Source organism: Lolium rigidum, chromosome 1 (genome assembly GCF_022539505.1).
Source record: "Lolium rigidum isolate FL_2022 chromosome 1, APGP_CSIRO_Lrig_0.1, whole genome shotgun sequence".
Classification (NCBI taxonomy): domain Eukaryota; kingdom Viridiplantae; phylum Streptophyta; class Magnoliopsida; order Poales; family Poaceae; genus Lolium; species Lolium rigidum.
The window spans coordinates 203,008,724-203,028,458 of NC_061508.1; positions in this window are offsets into that span (position 1 = coordinate 203,008,724).

Here is a 19,735-nt window from a genome sequence, read left to right on the forward strand (position 1 = left end):
TCCAATTAGTAAATATAAGATGCACTTAGCCTATTGGAGATGAAATAATTAAAGAGGAGAGAGATGTTGGTTGCATCTTCCCAATGCAAATTTTCTCTCTTTTTACTAATTTACCTTGAAAATCCCGCACGTCCACTTATTTATGGACGGGAGGGAGTATGATACTAGTTTATGATACAACACCTACAATGCATAGTATCATGAATTAGTATCATAGTTCCATTCTATTTAATGTTTTGTAGAATCTCAATGCAAATATGTGTACATGATGTGTTTGCCACTAAAATTTCTATTTTTACGTGCTATGATACCGTATCTACCTATGATACGAATTTCACCTCTCTCATCATTAATTGATGTGCCACATAAGATTTATACCTACATGACATGCATGATACTACTACTACCTATGATACTCCCATTGTGGCTAGTCTTAGTTGAAGCAAAACCGAGCCATGGCCCGCCCAACCTAGAAAAATTAAGCCTATGTTATTTGTAAAATTCAGCGTAATATTAGCTCATTTTACTTTCTCTCAGCTTGTTGTCCCGCCAACCTTTCTTGTCAAGCTCCACCGCTATGCAAAAGGCTAAGAGCATCCACTATGTTGTCCACAAGACCTATCTACAAGGATAAAGTAGTTGATAAGGTTGTAGTGGAGGTTATCCACAAGTAGTATTTCCTTGGGCTCCATGATTCGTAGGAATAGGAAAAAACATATGATTAGTATGGCATGCCTAGTCGAATCCTGTAGGAAGATGAGTTCTCTTTGATTCTGCCAAAGGAATTATCAATAAGATATGACCTCATGTTTATTTTCTATAGAATTATTTCCTATAGGATATGTTCCCATGAATCAAACAACGAGCTGGTGTAGGAAAAAATACTGTAGAATCAAACAACTAGCAATCAAAAATAATTTATCTCTCATTCCTCTGTCGTGCATGTGGGTACACCAATAGCATATACATGTTGATCCCATCTTAATGCTAAGGTTTAGTTCATCATACATAGTGGGAAACTTCACAAGATAAATGGGACCCAAGTTATGGCGAAAGTTAATATTATTACTATATATATACACACATATATAGGTGATTCCCGAGGGAATCCACTATGTTGTTCACAAGGAAAAAGTAGTCCATAAGGTTGTCTATTATACATAATGGATGTGTTCCACAAGGAAAATTTCTTACGGGTGACCTACAAGCTTGTTGGTTGTCCACAAACAAAAGAAAATAATTTCTCTCTCCTTCCTCATACTATTAAGATGCCAAGGTTCACTTTCTCATACTATGTGGGTCCCATCTTAATGGTAAGGTTCACATATCATACTACGTGGGTCCCATCTTAATTAATGTTAAGGTTCATATCTCATACTTCCAGTAAATCATGCATATTTCGATTTATATTTTGGTGAAGTTTCATTCGATTTGAATTATAGGTTTGTGAGCAAATATATATTTAGTTTGAACTAGTGCTCGAGTACGTAAGAAGCTATTTAATCACAAGATTCATAGATTTTAAAACAAGGCATCTACATATTACTGAATTTTTTCAAAATTTTCGGAATAGGTTTTCTTTTTTAGCTTCGAAATAAGAGATAGTTTGGAACGTTGGATCTCAAATGGATGGTAGATGGTGGCACATAGTCACAATGTATCTTGGAAGCATCAAGTCACTGAAGCTCTGTCCGGTTTCCAAACCAAGCTAGGAAAGACATTGAAAATGAAGTTCTGCTCTAAAACATCTCTCATTCTATTTTGGTGCTCGCGCGGTTGCATGCTGCCCACGTGTTAAGGTACGTGTCTCTAGCATGTAGAGAACTACGATTATTGGCGAAAAATATATCGAAATGGAAACTGTAAAAAAAACCCTCTCTGGTCAACCTGATGTGACGAGACATCACTGCACCAAACGTCGTTGCAAATTTATAGATGGGTGGCGTGCTAGTATACCAACAGTCAAATCGGCGCCCAGTCGCAATAGCAGCCTAGACTACTACCTAGTTTTTGCCCCTTGCATGTCTATCATCTTCTTCTTCACCCTCCCAGAATCACGCTCACGCGCATGATCTCGATCCCGACCACGCCGCATCACTAGTACTATTCCTTTCTCTCCTTACCCCGGCCGGCCGCGCGCCGCATCGTTCCTTCCATAGCGCTCGCCCTCTCCTCCGAAAACCCCAAGCGCATTTGCATCCGCCATCCACCTAAATCCATCTTCATGTGATGGATTATTCTAGGCTTTGCCGGGGCGGCGGGGACGGCCACTTGGAGGCTCTCACCGACGACAACATCGACCTCATCGCTGCGCATCTGGACGTTACCTACACCGTCCGACTTGCCGCATGTTCCAGGGAGCTCTACGACCTGATCAACAAGGATGAAGGTAAGATGCACCATTGGGATGAACCCTGCCTGCTGATGCCTCCGCCTGCTTATTGGTTCGATGAACACTGGGACGTGGCGACAGCATCTCGTCTGCATGATACCGTGTACGACCTGGTGCCCCTCGACCATCCTCGCCGTTCTGTCGCCCTGCCGTTCATGCACGACAGAAAATGGCTTGGCGCGAACGGCGACTGGATCGCCGCCGCCGATCATCATGGGTGCCAGTGGTGCCTCGTGAACGTCTACACCGAGCGACATATCCCCCTTCCATCCCTACCTGCTTCGAAGATTGATGATACTAGTGTTTCATATCAACCTGCATACTGTATTAACTGGGGTCCAATAATTAATTTGTTGAAGATTGTAATTTGCCAAGTGCCCACAAAAGGTGGGAGGTACGCAGATTACAAGCTCATCGCCTTGTTCGACAAAACGATTTTCTACCTTGAAGGGGGTGGCGACTGGAGAATGCTAGAGGCCCTTACACCTGCACCTGATTATCCAGATTACTGTGATGCCATTGAACTCCGTGGCCACGTTTTTGCGGTGGACGAAACTGACGGCTCCACGTACTTCTGGGACACCGCAAATGGTATTTTTTCAGTCCTTATGTTGCATTGCATGATACACTGCCTTAACCAATGAAGTTATTCATGAACTACCTTGTTTATATTTTACCTTTCTTAAATGACTTAATGATCACACCCCCTTTTGCTGAATATGAATGAACCGTTGCTTGCAATGAATTAGTTGTACTAATTAGTCACCAACAAACATAGTATGCTCAGTATGTGATTGCATTCCTGAATTAGTAACTCTACGCCACTGCAAAATATGGATGTAACTAACCAGTATCTCAAAAGATAACGTAGCACTATGAAGGCACCCTTTTTGATAACCTTTTACACCCATTGTTTCATATATAACTAATTGATTTTGCCTCCAAAAGGAGGACGAGAGACCCCGCCATCCGCATCAGAGAGATGCATAAGGACTTTCATAAGTATATGACTTAACGATCACATCCTTTATCTGAATATAAATGAACCGTTGCTTGCAATGAATTAGTACTAGTCAGTCATCAGCAAACATAGTATACTCCGTATGTGAATGCATTCCTAAATTAGTAACTCTATGCAACTGCAGAATATGAATGTAATTAACAAGTATCTCAAATGTTAACGTAGAAACATAAAAATAGAAGAAAATCGTTTGTAATTATATGCGTAGCTTATATTTTCTAGAGATCGGGAAAAAAACCTTGATTGGATGTACCTACATGCAGATCAAACAGTTCTTTGTTTATATCGGTGAACAATCTGCAAAATGGTATAATTAATTTTGTTTTTGATACATTATTTCTCCAATTTTCTTGAATAGATTTCAGTTTCCCACAATTATCTTTGATTAGTGATTGTGACGTCCCCTCGTTCAAAATAACTCAGGTTATCTTTTTCCTAATTCAATGTTATTTAAGTTTGAGTAAGTTTACGAGTAATATCTACAACCTCATATATATATAAGATTTAGCACCTGCAGGCCTAACAAAGTTAGCTGCTTGTAGTTCCCTGTATAGTTCTTTCTTTTTTCTTTCTCAGTTTTTCGTAGCCTTGCTACAACCCTGTATGCTCTAATATATAATGATGCACGACTAGGCATGTGTTCGAGAAAAGAAAATCTAAATATCTTTTGTAATATATGAAGCTATATTGATGTTTTAGATGTTGGTAGTATAATTTTCGATAAACTTGAACAGACATAAATCAGTTTAACTTAGCACAACCATATAGCGTACCTTTTTTAGAACGCGAAAATGAGGTAAACAAATACCATGTGTACCCTTTACTATCAATAGTAGAGAAGAGATTATGAACCTTCAACTCTAAAATGCAAATTCTTCTACTCGAATGGATAGCTGCATCTCGATACCTATTTTGCAAATGTTACCGGACTTGGGGTTAGCTACAAAGAGCATTTCTTTCTTGTCAAGCTTCATGCACTACCAACACAACCAAAAGTCCGAACTGATCGCAAGGGCGGCAATCCACTTATACAATTCAACACCCCCCTCACGTGTGATGGGAGACAAGTCAACACGTGGAAAGACTCAGAGGTATAGCTCAAGAGGCATATACGTGGACTCCGAGGGGGAAACAACAATTTTAGGATAAATTGCGAAAGCCAGGACTCGAACTCGAGACCCTGGCTCTGACACCATGTCATGCTTCATGGACTAGTGATACGTCTCCAACGTATCTATAATTTCTGATGTTCCATGCTAGTTTTATGACAATACCTACATGTTTTGTTCACACTTTATATCGTTTTGATGCATTTTTCGGAACTAACCTATTAACAAGATGCCGAAGTGCCAGCTCTCGTTTTCTCGTTGTTTTTGGTTCCAGAAAGGCTGTTCGGGCAATATTCTCGGAATTCGACGAAACGAAGACAAAATATCTTATTTTTCCCGGAAGGTTCCAGAACACCGAAGGAGAGTTGAAGGCGGGCCAGGGGGCCACCACACCACACCTGGGCGCGGGCCCAGGCCTGGCCGCGCCACCAGGTGGGGAGGGCACCCTGGTGCCCCTCCTGCGCTGCCTCTTCGCCCATATAAGCCCTCATGACCTAAAACTTCGATACCAATTGACGAAACTCCAGAAAGACTCCAGGGACGCCGCCCCCATCGTGAAGCTCCGTTTCGGGGGACAGAAGTCTCTGTTCCGGCACGCCGCCGGGACGCGGAATTTCCCCCGGAGTGATCTCCATCGACACCACCGCCATCTTCATCGCTCTCTCCCATGATGAGGAGGGAGTAGTTCTCCCCCGAGGCTGAGGGCTCTACCGGTAGCTATGTGGTTCATCTCTCTCTTCCATGGTGTGATCTTTATGTGATCATGAGCTTTGTATCACTATTAATCTATGTGCTACTCTAGTGATGTTATTAAAGTAGTCTATTCCTCCTTCATGATGTAAAGTTGACAGTGTGTGCATCATTTAGTACTTGGCGTAGGTTATGATTGTAATCTCTTGTAGATTATGAAGTTAACTATTACTATGCACTCTAGAGGTTACTTTAATATGAACTCCGGAATTACTCTCCACGATGTGACGGTGACAAGTGTGCGCATCGTGTGTGATTCCTTTATGAAGTTGTGGAGCTTGTTTACTCCGGCTTGAGGGTGCTCTTGTAGCCCTACACAATGAATGGTGTTTGTTATCCAACAAGAGAGTGTGAGAAAGTAGCACAAGAGAAGAGAAGTTATTTATTTATGTGATCATTGTTGAGAGTGTCCACTAGTGAAAGTATGATCCCTAGGCCTTGTTTCTAAGCATTGAAACCCCGTTTCCAACAAGTTCTGTTACATGTTCGCTTGCTGCCATATTTATTTCAGATTGCAATTACTACTTACAACCATCCATATTACTTGTATTTCACTATCTCTTCGCCGAACTAGTGCACCTATACATCTGACAAGTGTATTAGGTGTGTTGGGGACACAAGAGACTTCTTGTATCGTAATTGCAGGGTTGCTTGAGAGGGATATCTTTGACCTCTACCTCCCTGAGTTCGATAAACCTTGGGTGATTCACTTAAGGGAAACTTGTTGCTGTTCTACAAACCTCTGCTCTTGGAGGCCCAACACTGTCTACAGGAATAGAAGCGTGCGTAGACATCAACTAGCCAACGCAACCAAAAGTCCGAACTGATGGAAAGGTCTAGGCAATCCACTTATACAGTTAAACATTTCTTACCCTTCGGGTGGTCACAGGGAAGCTCTCTAATAGATCACTTAAGACAAAGGGAATTTACTACAGCAGAGGACTTAAACTTAAGATGATATATATTTGTCAAAATTTGAATGTATCTATATGCTTTCACTGTCTAGATACATCTGAATTTGGACAAATCTCGTACACTTTCGATGGGACAGAGGTAGTATATAACCGTGTATACACTAACTAGTGTCTAGTTTTGGCGAAGTTAAGACTAGTTTCGTGGGATGGATGCAAGTATAACCGATATATTGGACACTCGATTTGAACACATGAATGACCAATGTCCTTAGCTTACATAGTCGTATTTATACTGTGAGCATGAACGATGAACAATGCTGCTGTTTGAATATGGTTGCCAGTAACACCCTATTCGCGTCCATTTCTAATATTGCAGAAAATCTGATGCTCCCGTTTGTAATCCCGCCACCGGTGGTGGATGATCAGCAGTACGCCTGGTTCCTCGCTCCATTTGCTGATGGCAAGCGATTGATGATCATCCTTAGAGTAAACAACATTGGGATTGCCAATGCTGAAGTACCTCCTGACATTCCTTATGCTGCTAATGGGCTTCAGCTACGGCAGTATCCACCTGTTGCCACCTACATCTTTGAGCAGGATCCCTTATCTACTGCACGTGCATGGGACTTTCTTTGGAGGCAGGTTAACAGCCTTGGCGACCACTCTCTGTTCCTCGGACTCAATTACCCGATCATTGCCAACCTGAAGAAGCGTGAATCCAAAACTCCTCATGGCACATTGGTTCCATTCATGAGGAAAAACTGTGTCTACACAACATACCGGAAGATTCTTCATAATCAATACCCTAAAATTTTGCGATGCAACCTCCAGCCAAATGAAGCTGAGACTGTGGGAGTTATCAGCCTTTCCAGAGATGGTTGGGATAATGTCCGACAAGCGGCTATGTGGTTTAAGCCTGCTTTAAACATTGCCCGTTCGGTGTTACCTTTAAAAAACACTGACACACTTTTTTATTATGCTTGAAGTGTTGAGAAGTAGTACACTGTTTTTAGTATGTACTAGTTTGAATCAGTTTATTTGAACACTGCCCCGCTTTTGTATTTCGTGTTGCCTTCATATTATAACCCATGCATGGCTGTTTTAGGATTGACTTTATTTCAGAACTATAATTACAATGTGTGTACGTCCTTTATAATATAGCCACCTCTTGTTGATCATACTCATGAGAGGACAATTCCTATTTTTTTTGCCGCTAAAGGGTAAAGTACATCCCTGGGGGCAGTGATTCTTGCTGCAGGCCACTAAACATGCATCAACTATGAGCAAGGAAGTAGATGTGCGACCTAGGTTACTGTGCGGACCCCACATGTGAACCTAATAAAAAAACATGTCAATACGGAACTGATGTACATACGACAACTCCTATATGATATGTGTATGTACGATTGAGCATCTGGAGGTGTGCTGCCACCTGCTTCCTCACACGAAGGGTTGGATCTTGTGTTTCGTACACGGATCGGACTGAAATTGTCGTGTGCATAGCAAGGTTTATGTCAATAAGGCTGAGTTTGGCATCTAAGTCTAGGCAACAAATACTTTTGGGTTCCAACGGCCATCTACAAAGTATTTGCTATTGGCCTACTTGCTCCGGCTATCAAAGCCCAATAACTACAAATGGGCATTTCTGCTCATGCAATGTGTGCCCTTTTCTAAAGAACCACAGATCCTATGATTGGCAAAAAACAAAAACACGGAGATTCTACATAAAAGTAGTTTGTATTTATTTTGAATTATTTGTTTGCAATTTTTGAAACTGCTCATGGCCAATATGAAAATCCTTGATCGCTCCATACCCACATGGATCACGGTATTTTCAAAAATTCATAAAGTGGATTTGAAATTTAAAACATATCCTAATAATTCCATGATTTATTCTATTAACTTGCAAGATCTTGGAGCGAAAGAGCTTGTATTAGTCTGCAAAAATAATACAAATAAACCTGTCATTAACAAGAAATGAAGGTTTATCGTCCAAAGAGGATGCCATGTGGGACCCGTGAGCCAGCAACGTCCTCAAAATTTCAAATGCGGTAGGATATCCAAAAAAAAGCAAGTATCCCGAAAATAGGGGTAAAAAATAAATCATAGAAAGGAAACATTTATAGTTCAGAGAGGCTAACATGTGGGACAGATCTGCCAGCAGCATCCTCATCATTTCAAAGTCGGCAGAGGATCAAAAGAAAAAAAGGAAAATAGCCAGAAATTAGGGGTCAAAAGTAAATCCAACAAAGGAAACTTTTATTCTTCATAGAAGATGACATGTGGGACCGACCTGCCAGCGTCGTCCTCATCGTTTCAAAGGCCTCAGGAGATAAAAAGAAAAAGGCAAATAGCGAGAAATTAGGGGTAAAAAATAAATCCAACAAAGGAAAGGTTTATTGTTCATAGAGGCTGACATGTGGGACCCATGAGCCAGCAGCCTCCTCAATTTCAAAGGCGGCATAGGATCGAAAGAAAAAGGCAAGTGACCAAAAATTAGGGGGTAAAGAAAAATCCAAGAAAAGAAACTTTATTGTACATAGAGGATGACATGCGGGTCCCATGAGCCAGTTACTTACTCAACGTTACAGAGGCGACATGAGATCGAAAGACAAAGGAAAGTGACCAAATATCAGGAACAAAAAATAATCCAAGAAAAGAAACTTTTATTGTACATGGAGGATGACATATGGGTCTCATTTTGCAGCAGCGGTCTCAACGTTTCAAAGGCGGCATGAGATCGAAAGAAAAAGGAAAGTGCCAAAACATCAGTAGCCAAAAATAATCCAAGAAAAGAAACTTTATTGTACATAGAGGATGACATGCGGGTCCCATTTTGCAGCAGCGGTCTCAACGTTTCCAAGGTGGCACGGGATCAAAAGAAAAAGGAAGTAGCCAGAAATCAGGGGTAAAAATAATTCCAAGAAAGGAAACTTTTATTCTACATAGAGGATGACTTGCGGGACCCACGAGCCAGCAGCTTCCTGACCATTTCAGAGGCGGCATGATACCGAAAGAAAAAGGCAAGTGACAAATATCAGGTCCCAAATATAATCCAAGAAAAAACGTTTCTTGTACATAGAGGATGACATGCGGGTCCCATTTTGCAGCAGCGTTCTCAACGTTTCAAAGTTGGCATGAGATCGAAAGAAAAAGGCAAGTGACAAATATCAGGAGCCAAAAATAATCCACGAAAGAAACTTTTATTGTGCATAGAGGATGACTTGCGGGTCCCATTATGCAGCAGCGGTCTCGACGTTGCCAAGGCAGCATAGGACCAAAAGAAAAAGGAAGTAGGAAGAAATCATGGGGTCAAAAAAATCCATGAAAAGAAACATTTATCGTTCTGAGAGGCTGACATGCGGGACCATGAGGCAGCAGCATCCTCAACGTTTCAAAGGCGGCAGGGGATCAAAAGAAAAAGGAAGTAGCCAGATATTAGGGGGTCAAAAATAAACTCCAAAAAAAGAAAGTTGATTGTACATAGAGGATGACATGCGGGTCCCATGAGTCAGCAGCTTACTCAACTTTTCCAAGGCAGCAGGGGATCAAAAGAAAAAAGGAAATCTCCAAAAATAAACTTTTATAGTACATAGAGGATGACATGCGGGTCCCATTTTGCAGTAGCGGTCCCAACGTTTCAAATGCGGCTTGAGATCAAAAGAAAAAGAAAGTAGCCAGAAATTAGGGGGTCAAAAAGAACTCCAAGAAAAGAAAGTTGATTGTACATAGAGTATGACATGCGGGTCCTATGAGTCCGCAGCTTACTCAACGTTTCCAAGGCAGCAGGGGATCAAAAGAAAAAGGAAATAGCCAAAAATCAGAGGGTGAAAAAAATCCAAGAAAAGAAACTTTTATAGTACATAGAGGATGACATGCGAGTCCCATGAGCCAGCAGGTTCCTCAACGTTTCAAACGTGGCATGAGATCGGAAGAAAAAGGCAAGTGACCAAATATCAGGAGCCAAAAATAATAATCCAAGAAAAGTAATTTTTATTGTACATAGAGGATGACATGCGGGTCCCATTTTGCAGCAGCGGTCTCAGCGTTTCGAAGTCGGCATGAGATGGAAAGAAAAAGGTGACAAATATCAGGAGCCAAAAATAATCCAAGAAAAGAAATTATTGTACATAGAGGATGACATGCAGGTCCCATTTAGCAGCAGCGTTCTCAACGTTTCCAAGGTGGCACAGGACCAAAAAAAAGGAAGTAGCCGTAAATCGGGGGTCGAAAAATCCAAGAAAAGAAAGATTTCAATTGGGCTGGATCCGGCCGTCCGGGCCTTCGAACTATCCTGCTGGACGCCTTTGGACTCGTACAATTTCAGCCCACTCCAAAACAGGAAAGTCCTATGCTTCGCAAAAACAAAAAACAAGGAGATTCAACATATAAGTTTGTTTATTTAAAAATAAAGATTTATTTTTTCCGTTTGCAATAGCTCAGAGCGAAATACACTGTTTATTGTCCGCAAAATAATCAAGGTATCACATGTTTCTTGTACGGGGAGGCTGACATCGGGACCCATGAGCCAGCAGCATCGTCAACGATTCCAAGGCGGCAGGGGATCAAAGGAAAAAAAAGGAAATATCCAGAAATTAATTAGGGGTTCAAAATAAATCCATCAAAGGAAACTTTTATTGTTCACAGAGGATGACATGTGGGACCGACCTGCCAACAACGTCCTCATCATTTCAAAGGGGGCAGGAGATCAAAAAAAAAAAAAATAGCCAGAAACTAGGGGTCAAAAATAACTCCAAGAAAGGAAACTTTTATTGTTCGTAGAGGATGACATGCGGGACCCATGAGCCAGCAGCTTACTCAACGTTTCAAAGGCGGCATGAGATCGAAAGAAAAAGGCAAGTGACAAAATATCAAGAGCCAAAGATAATCCAAGAAAAAAACTTTATTGTACATAGAGGATGACATGCGGGTCCCAATTAGCAGCAACGGTCTCAACATTTCAAATGCGGCTTGAGATAAAAAAAAAGTTGATTGTACATAGAGGATGACATGCGGGTCCCATGAGTCAGCAGCTTACTCAACGTTTCCAAGGCGGCAGGGGATCAAAAGAAAAAGGAAATAGCCAAAAATCAGAGGGTGAAAAAAACCCAAGAAAATAAACTTTTATAGCACATAGAGGATGACATGCGGGTCCCATGAGCTAGCAGTGGTCCTCAACGTTTCAAACGTGGCATGAGATCGAAAGAAAAAGGCAAGTGACCAAATATCGGAGCCAAAAATAATTCAAGAAAAGAAACTTGATTGTACATAGAGGATGACATGCGGGTCCCATTTAGCAGACAGCGGTATCACCGTTTGAGAAGCGGCAGGGGATCGAAAGAAAAAGGCAAGTGACCAAATATGAGGTGCCAAAAAAATCCAAGAAAAGAAAGTTTTATAGTACATAGAGGATGACATGCGGGTCCCATGAGCCCGCAGGTTCCTCAACGTTTCAAACGTGGCATGAGATCGAAAGAAAAAGGCAAGTGACCAAATATCGAGAGCCAAAAATAATTCAAGAAAAGAAACTTGATTGTACATAGAGGATGACATGCGGGTCCCATTTAGCAGCAGCGGTATCACCGTTTGAGAGGCTGCATGGGATCGAAAGAAAAAGGCAAGTGACCAAATATCAGGAGCCAAAAATAATTCAACAAAAGAAAGTTTTATAGTACATAGAGGATGGCATGCGGGTCCCATTTAGCAGCAGCGGTATCAGCGTTTGAGAGGCGGCAGGGGATCGAAAGAAAAAGGTAAGTGACCAAATATGAGGTGCCAAAAAAAATCCAAGAAAAGAAAGTTTAATAGTACATAGAGGATGACATGCGGGTTCCATTTAGCAGCAGCGGTATCACCGTTTGAGAGGCGGCAGGGGATCGAAAGAAAAAGGCAAGTGACCAAATTTGAGGTGCCAAAAAAACTCCAAGAAAAGAAAGTTGATTGCTCATAGAGGATGACATGTGGGTCCCAATTAGCAAGCATCGGTCTCAACGTTTCCAAGGCGGCAAGGGATCAAAAGAAAAAGGAAGTAGCCAGAAATCAGGGGGTCAAAAAAAATCCAAGAATAGAAAGAATTTTGGTTCATAGAGGATGACATGCGGGACCCATGATCCTGCATCGCAAATGGCTCTATCGGAGAGCGTTGAACGAGATGGCGCGATCGAGAAAAAAAACAATGCCAGAGAGGCTGCCATCTGGGCCCTACATCCCTCGGTGGTGCGGATTTGCGTTGACTCGGCCGGCGAACCCGAGAATTTGAGATGCACCACGTCCTGGGACACCATACGCGATGTTTTGGCCGTTTTTGTTGGGCTAGGTGGCCTCAAAGACAAGAAAAAAACGTTTTGACATGCACAACGGAGAGACCAAAAATCGTCGTCCATGGTGCACCAGCAACCACGACGCGACTTCAACTTCGTCGGCCAAGGCAACTTTTCTTGTAGTGATAGATCCTATTTGTAGTAGTTCTTGTTCATTAATAAACATGTTCTTCAAAAGTTATTCTTTTGAAGTAAATATCAAGCAAACCATAGAAGCAAATAGTTCTTATTCGAAATACTCATTATTTCTTAATTAACATGTTCTTCAAAAGTTATTCTTTTGAGATATATAATAAGTAATGATCAACCATGCCCTATAGAACTTAAAAATGACAACTACTCTTTACATATTATGCAACTACTATTCTTCGTGTGTATGATTGTATGATGCATTATACCACTTGTTTAAAATGCTAAGATAACGAAACCCTAAGAAGAACCTTGCTTGGAAAAGCACTCTAAAAGTGAAACACACTCTAAGAAGTCATTATAACTCACTAATCTTAAATCATCGTGGTTAGCTTACGCTTAGGGTGATTGCATTGCATACTATGCATTATAGTATCTTTGCCAATTCTTTGAACATTGTTCTTACCGGACGATGATGTTATTTCAAAATTTGGAGTTATCGTGTCGAAGTCCTTGTCTGCATAATCTTGTAGTCAAGAAAGGCAAGTTCATCACTTGCTCATGTCAGTTGATTATTTATATCAAATTATATGCAAAGTACTATACTTATCACTCCTGCATTGAAAATCAAAATATTACTTTACAATTATGAATATGACTATGTGGTGGGCAATGGAACCATGGTTTGAGATGATGGTGGAGGTTCCATTGCAACTGGGAAAGTATTCACATAGGATTAATAACCAATATTGTCCAGTGATTCCAACGCCGTATATTACGTCTTAACCATAAGATCTATAATGGCTCTAGGGAAGTCAGCTGTATCTTTTTTCTTCTGCATATAAACGGACTTAATAGAGCCTGGCTGTGTGTTACGAGAACACTCAGCGGTTGGAAAATCCTTTAAATGTCCATCCATGTGGATGAGTGCACTCTACCGTCTATGATGGATTGTCCATAGGACATCGTGGGTAAAGCCGTATGATCGAGAGATGTCTACCAGGGATGTGCGGAGCGACACAAGGGTGGGTATGCAGGGTCGCGGAGAAGGCGGTGATTAGCTTGGTTCTTACATCTGGCATCACTCCAAGGAAGTGTGGACGAGCACGCGACTCGGTTTGCAACAAGGATAAGTTCTCTTATGCGTAAAGTAACACACCCCTGCAGTGTGTATTGAACTGTGACTTGTCACTCTCTGTTTCGGGAAGAAACTACGAACGCGGCAAGAAGGAACTCCATGAAGTTCTGGTCAACCTGTGAAGACAGATAGACATAGTTTTTAGAATAAAATAAACCTTTTGAAGAAATGATTACGAAAACTAGCATTTGCCTACGTGTCGTTGCCTATTCGACGGTACCTCGTAGGAGGGATCCTCACGAGGGGGAGAGGAAGTATGGGCCATCGGGTGGAGAGTCCTCGGGACGATGGTACGCGATTTACCCAGCTTCGGAACACCTGCACGATGACAGGGCCTGCTGCTTGTCTGGAATTATCTGGGCGCTTTCGCGTTGTTACAATGAGTTGTGGTTGTCTCTCTAGGACTCCCGGGATCCGGCTTATAAAGGCGCCATGATCAAGGGTTTACACGGAAAGTCCTATCCAGAATACAAGTCACCTAACCATGGAATATTACTTTGCTGTGCACGTCAAGGATCTGCCTTTCCTTATACACCGTATCGGATCCGGCTACCCTGATGGGCCAGGCCGGATCCGACTTCCAGGGTCGGTCGGTGGATCCGGCTCCTTGTTCCTGGGCTGGAATTCATCCATCTTGATCTACAGCAATTGGCCGCCCGATGGGCCACATGCCACCATCACCGTCTATGGGCCACCCGGGCTTGCCGGATCTAGGCACTGTCGATGGTACACCCATGAATTATACCCACAATAGTAGCCCCCAGAGTTCTCCGAGATTCACCTCTCGTTTCCGCCTTGCTCGAATCATCTTTGCTTCCAACAATCCTCTCGGTAACATGGGGAAACTTGAGGAACACCAACTTCACGATTCTTCCCTTTCCAACTTGCATGCCGGAAAGATCCTCCATCCCGCAGGACTTCATCCATCGACCTCATTTTTTCAACGGGTCTCCGGGTTACTATCCTGCAGAGATAATGGCTCGTACTTTTGAATTCTTACCGGGAACCTTGAAAGGTTCACACGGTTCCGCCAATCTTGGCGCCATTTCCGGTTAATTTGAACGGTAACTTATCCTTAGCCATTTTTACCGCAAGGGTTTTTGACACGTGTCCATCATTCAACGGTGCGATGCTTGCGTCCCGACCACAGGATGTGGAGCATGATACGGCTCCGACGTATCGATAATTTCTTATGTTACATGCTACTTTATTGATGATACCTACATGTTTTATACACATTATATGTCATATTTATGCGTTTTCCGGAACTAACCTATTGACGAGATGCCGAAGTGCCAGTTCTTGTTTTCTGCTGTTTTTGGTTTCAGAAATCCTAGTAAGGAAATATTCTCGGAATTGGACGAAATCAACGCCCATGGTCCTATTTTTGCACGAAGCTTCCGGAAGACCGAGGGGGAAAGGAAGTGGGGCCACGAGGCGCCGCCACAATAGGGCGGCGCGGCCCAGGCCCTGGCCGCGCGGCCCTGGTGTGTGGGGCCTTCGTGTGGCCCCCCGCGTTGCCCTTCCGCCTACTTAAGGTCTCCGTCGCGAAACCCTACGACGTTCGACGAAACCAGAGAAAACCTTCCAGAGCCGCCGCCATCGCGAAGCCAAGATCTGGGGGACAGGAGTCTCTGTTCCGGCACGCCGCCGGGACGGGGAAGTGCCCCCGAAAGGCTCCTCCATCGACACCACCGCCATCTCCATCAACGCTGCTGTCTCCCATGAGGAGGGAGTAGTTCTCCATCGAGGCTCGGGGCTGTACCGGTAGCTATGTGGTTAATCTCTCTCCTATGTACTTCAATACAATAATCTCATGAGCTGCCTTACATGATTGAGATTCATATGATGATGCTTGTAATCTAGATGTCATTGTGCTAGTCAAGTGGATTTTACTTATGTGATCTCCGGAGACTCCTTGTCCCACGTGTGTAAAGGTGACAGTGTGTGCACCGTCTGGGTCTCTTAGGCTATATTTCACAGAATACTTATTCACTGTTATGAATGGCATAGTGAAGTGCTTATTTGTATCTCTTTATGATTGCAATGTGTTTTGTATCACAATATATCTGTGTGCTACTCTAGTGATGTTATTAAAGTAGTTTATTCCTCCCGCACGGTGTAATGGTGACAAGTGTGTGCATCGTGTAGTACTTGGTGTAGGCTATGATTGTGATCTCTTGTAGATTATGAAGTTAACTATTGCTATGATGGTATTGATGTGATCTATGCCTCCTTTCGTAGCATGAAGGTGACAGTGTGCATGCTATGTTAGTACCTGGTTTGGTTATGTTGATCTGTCATGCACTCTAAGGTTATTTAAATATGAACATTGAATATTGTGGAGCTTGTTAACTCCGGCATTGAGGGTTCGTGTAATCCTACACGGTTAGTGGTGTTCATCATCCAACAAGAGGGTGTAGAGTCTAGCATCTATCTATTTATTCTGTTATGTGATCAATGTTGAGAGTGTCCACTAGTGAAAGTATGATCCCTAGGCCTTGTTCCTAAATATCGCTATCGCTGTTTGTCTACTCGTTTTACTGCATCTATACTTCCTGCAATATTACCACCATCAACCACACACCAGTCCCGGACAGCAAAGCACTTTTCTCGGTGCCGTTGTTACTCGCTCACATTTATTCATACCACCTGTATTTCACTATCTCTTCGCCGAACTAGTGCACCTATTAGGTGTGTTGGGGACACAAGAGACTTCTTGCTTTGTGGTTGCAGGGTTGCATGAGAGGGATATCTTTGACCTCTTCCTCCCCGAGTTCGATAAACCTTGGGTGATCCACTTAAGGGAAACTTGCTGCTGTTCTACAAACCTCTCGCTCTTGGAGGCCCAACACTGTCTACAAGAATAGAAGCACCCGTAGACATCAAGCACTTTTCCGGCGCCGTTGCCGGGGAGGAAAGGTAAAAGGCACTCATACTCCGGTCCCATGTAAAAGTACTTTTCTGGCGCCATTGTGTGAGTGTTCGAAGCTATTTCCTTTAGATCCTGCAATTGCATCTTTTTGTTTCTTGTTTACACTAGTTAGGCATAATGGACAACAATGAGCTTCTTATTTTATTTCCTGAGTTAAGACATGAATGGTTTAATGCGAAAATTAAAAAACCTATGGAACCTTATTTGCATGCTTGTAGTAATATTAGTATGAACGCTTTGAACACCATTGTTGATAATGATATAGAAAGTTCTAAGCTTGGGGAAGCTGGTTTTCATGATCTTTTTAGTCCCCCAAGCATTGAGGAGAAAATTTACTTTGATGATATTTTACCTCCTATTTATGATGATTATAATGATAGTAGTCTTTTAGTACCGCCTGTTATGGAGGATAAGTTTAATTATGATTACAATATGCCTCCTATATTTGATGATGAGAATAATAATGATAGCTACTTTGTTGAATTTGCTCCCACTACAACTAATAAAACTGATTATGCTTATGTTGGGAGTAGTAATAATTTTATGCATGAGACTCATGATAAGAATGCTTTATGTGATAGTTATATTGTTGAGTTTGCTCATGATGCTACTGAAAGTTATTATGAGAGAGGAAAATATGGTTGTAGAAATTTTCATGTTACTAAAATGCCTCTCTATGTGCTGAAATTTTTGAAGCTACACTTGTTCTATCTTCCTATGCTTGTTACTTTGCTCCTCATGAACTTGTTTATTTACAAGATTACTTTTTATAGGAAGCATGTTAGGCATAAATGTGTTTTGAATTTGCCTCTTGATGCTCTCTTTTGCTTCAACTACTATTTCTTGCGAGTGCATCATTAAAACTGCTGAGCCCATCTTAATGGCTATAAAGAAAGAACTTCTTGGGAGATAACCCATGTGTTTATTTTGATACAGTACCTCTATTTTATATTTGTGTCTTGGAAGTTGTTAATACTGTAGCAACCTCTCATTATCTTAGTTTTGTGCCTAGTTGTGCCAAGTAAAGTCGTTGATAGTAAGGTTCATACTAGATTTGGATTAGTGCGCAGAAACAGATTTCTTTGCTGTCACGAATCTGGGCCTAATTCTCTGTAGGCAACTCAGAAAATTATGCCAATTTACGTGAGTGATCCTCAGATATGTACGCAACTTTCATTCAACTAGTAGGGTGGCCCGCGCCAAGCGCGGGCAACATATTTGTTGTATTTCAACTGTGCTATATAATCTAGTAGTATGTTGTGAATATAGACCTTTGTGCATTTTGTATGACAATGCTACTAATCCCCCCTTTGGTTGTTGCAACATAAAATAATTGAATAGGAAATAATGCTTGAAATGAAATTGGATCCTCTGTTTTCTTTTTGGTATTATTTACTTATATATTCCACGGGTGTTGAGGGGTGGCTCAGCCCACCCTCTTCTTTTTGGAAATACGATGGAGAATATAAACGTCTTGGATACAAAAATCAAGGTAGAAATTATGTACCTTGTAAGAAATGAAGTCTATGTATATTTTTTGAGATATGGAGATTTTTACATGTATACTTTCAGTTAGAAAGCAGGTAATGGTGGAAAACCTAACTTCACGATAAAAACACAAATGCGTGCCATGATCTTGTGGGGGGAGTTGTACATGTGGAATTTCTATAGAATTGTGTATTTTTGGTACCTTAATTGGATGGTGTATTAGACCGACATCATTAAATCAATTTTTTTCTTGGGGAATTAATATTGTGAATGTTTGGTCTCTCGGTTGGTCTCCACTATCCAAATAATTTAGCTTGATTAGCCATATGCATATATGACAATGCTCAAAGTATCTAATGGTAATGTTTTGCGCAACATCTCATCATGAATCCTGAATTGTAATTATCGTATGCCCTTTCGAAAAAATATTGTAAAATAATGTATCGTTTGTAAAGAAATTAATGTAAAAATATTTTAAAAAATCACATGTTTAAAATACTTGCCTCTGTGGTTGGTAGTTGTATAATCTTTTGTTGTTCAATTGATGTTAGGCGGCGAGTAACCATTCAAAACCTGATTCATAATTAGATTCTACAATAAAAGTCATATATGTACATTATAATTTGATGGTGAAGCTATACATTACTTAATTCATCCTTATCTACCTAGTACAATCAGTCATCATTTATTCTCGGGTAAGGCTAGCTATATGGAGGCTTTAAAGGCAAACCTATTGAGTAGGAAAAATAATTACTATGATTTAAGTAAAATTATGTTTTACATTGTAAATGTATGTATAATGAACACGGAATCAAAACCGAAGTCATGATCTTACTATGGAGTTATACATATATCATGATGTTTCGCCTTGATTTGCCAAGCCAATAGGTTATATTATCTTGTAAACATACCTATGTATATGCAGGCATCATAAATACTCATCCAAAATTAGGTGGGTACATAAGATAAATTATAAATGTTAAATTGATTGTAGCGACAACTTGTATCATGTTGATACATGATATTGTTGTAAGTGCATGAAAACCTTAGTTGAAAAAAAGACTATGCAATCGTAGAGGTCATCTAACACGATGTAAATGTGATACTATCTTTGTACCATATTACAAGAGGTTTCCAAATCCTCTTACAATTTGGAGCGAAAGATTACATGTGTATACTTAGTTATTATTTGCACAAAATCTCATCATGAGTTAGGAGCAGTTAATAATGTTCACTTTCATGCTAATAATTTGTTACCAGCTAACGCCCTCTTGAGAAATTATAGTCGATAATCTATGGATTGAAAATAAATAAGGTAAATATATGCAAAAAAATGGCATATTTGAGTTTATGGTGTTCTGGTACCGAGAAGTAGTATAACAGAAGATAACATAATTCATATTTGGGTTCCTCGAGAACATAATATACATATCATGACATTTTTTTTATCCTGAGCTACCTGGTTGGATCACTTATTTTTCCTTGTCATGGCTATTTGTGAGCCCTATAGGTGACCCACCAACCCCCGTTCCAGAATCT